Source organism: Glycine soja, chromosome 7, assembly GCF_004193775.1.
Source record: "Glycine soja cultivar W05 chromosome 7, ASM419377v2, whole genome shotgun sequence".
Classification (NCBI taxonomy): Eukaryota; Viridiplantae; Streptophyta; class Magnoliopsida; order Fabales; family Fabaceae; genus Glycine; species Glycine soja.
This window is the reverse complement of record NC_041008.1, coordinates 33181476-33183924: the sequence shown is the minus strand read 5'-3', so window position 1 is coordinate 33183924 and position 2449 is coordinate 33181476.

The following is a 2449-nucleotide window of genomic DNA, read 5'->3' as shown; positions in this document are numbered from 1 at the left end:
GGGGAAAATTGTCTTTAGGACTGGCTCGGTTCAAGTCCCGATAGTCTACACACATTCAAACCTTGTCGTCCTTTTTCGGGACTGGGACAATGTTGGCCACCCACTCCGGGTACCGCGCCACAGCTAAGAAACCTGCATCAAACTGCTTCCTTACTTCTTCTTTAATTTTTAAAGACATCTCGGGTCTCATTCTTCATAACTTTTGCTTAACCGGGGAAGACCCAGGATTCAAAGGAAACTTATGCTGCACAATGTCGGAATCCAGACCGGGCATGTCTTGATATGACCATGCAAAGACATCTTGATACTCTTCAAGAAGGGTTATCAAGCCTTGACGGATAGGCGCGGTCATACCGGTTCCTACCTGTCATACCCTAATTTCGTCCGGGGACCTTTGCTTGATGACATGCGACCTTTCTTTGGTCCTTGTGAGGTGCTTGGCACCCATCATTAGGCAATTTGTGAAATTCCAGGACATGCCGGAGAACCAAAAAAAATATTGATGCACAATCCGTAAGTTTCCGTGACACACCGGAAATCAAATGGAAGCATCGTTGCATAATTAAGTGAGGTTCCGTAACATTCCGTAAGTTAAAAAGGGGATGATTATGTAATCCGCAAGGTTCCGTTACATTACGAAAAGAAAACAAGTATCGTTACGAAATTCGTAAGTTTCCGTAACTTTACGAAAAAAAGAATCACAAAAAAAAGCAGAGGGGGTGTACTTAGTAAAAATGGGGGTGCAAATAGCACCCAGGCCAACTTGGGCCCTCCAGAATATTCCTCCAGAAGGCTGTTGCTTCTGGAGGAAGCAACCTGGCTCGCCTGGGCGAGCTGGGCGGCAACCACCTCCCCTATTTTGCTATAAATAGGGGAGGAAGTGAAGAAGAAAAGGGTTCAGCCCCTTAGGCACTTCTCTCTCTTTCGAATTTGCTTGGAAAAATTGTTTCCGTGAAGAAAATCTAAGCCGAGGCGCTTCCGAAACGTTTCCGTAACATTTTCCGTGAAGAATTTCGCAAAGGTTTCAACCGTTCTTCGACGTTCTTCATTCGTTCTTCATCGTTCTTCGATCTTCAATGGGTAAGTACCTCGAACCAAGCTTTTCGATTCATTCTATGTGCCCATGGTGGCCCACATTGTGTTTCGTGCATTTTTATTCTCGTTTCATTTACTTTTTATACCACCTCTTGACGTGCTTAAGCCATTTTACTTAAGTTATTTCTCGCTTAACTTAAAAATAAAATAAATTTCCACCGAACGTTTGAATTGTATTATCCGTTAACTTCGGTTAAAATGAATTCCGACCGTTCGGTCGTGCCGTAACCACGTTGGAAATCAAAAAGAGGTAAAAATAATATAATAATCAAAAAACATCTTTTAGCAAAATAAAGCGGAAAATCAATCGGACGTTTTCTCTTTGGGATTTCTCATTCTTAATCGAATTGATTAATAACTAAAGTGAAACTAAGGCTAAAATCAACTCGCCTAGTCAAGCTCGTCCATAAAAAATAGGCTTTTAAAGTTTGTCATTTCAATTTCTCACTAAGTAAAATGGATCATTTTTAAGGTCCAACGCCTTAAAATGATCACCTCTTAAAGTAAAAAAGAATCACTTGATAAGAAAGAACTACGTAGGTCTGATTTCCTCATCGCAATTGAGGAATACGTAAGAGCAAAGGGAAACACCCTTGTCGACCACAAAAAGAGAAAAATATAAAAAGGGTATAAAGGATATAAGGGCATAAAAGGGAACATAAAAACCAAAGTCACGTTTGCACATTCGATTAAAGGCTGCCGTCCCTTGGGACGGACGTGTGGGGTGCTAATACCTTCCTCGTGCGTAAATACAACTCCCGAACCTTTCACTTAAAAGTTCGTAGATCGCGTCTTTTCCGGTTTTTCCGACGTTTTCCTCAAATAAACGTTGGTGGCGACTCCGCGCGTATTCCTTCCGTGGAACACGCATCCCGCGAGTCTCGCGTCGCCCTCCCGCCGAAGGGTAGGTTGCGACAGTTGGCGACTCCACTGGGGACTATTTTTAGAGAGTTAGGCCATTTTAATTTTGTGCAATGATTTACCATGACTTATCCCTTTGTTAGTTTCCCTTCATTATGTTCTTGTGTGTATAAGCTCTTTGTTGCTTTTAGTACGTTTTGAAATGTATGCATGAAATAGATATTTATTCATTTGATGCACACAAACACCAACACTATTTGCACACACTGTGAGTGAAAAAGGGCCCTATACCCGGGTTCGTGGGAACATAAGGAGTGGAGGTGAATCTGTGATCATGCTAGGTCTCCTACTTGCTTGATTACAGTGAACCCTCATCTAGAGCTTTTCTCTTTGAAAACTTATTGTTGCTAGTAGTCCCTACTGCTACAATATGTTCTTCAAAGAGGATAATACCTCTAGAAACCATCGAAAGAGATATGACTACCTTGGGGGT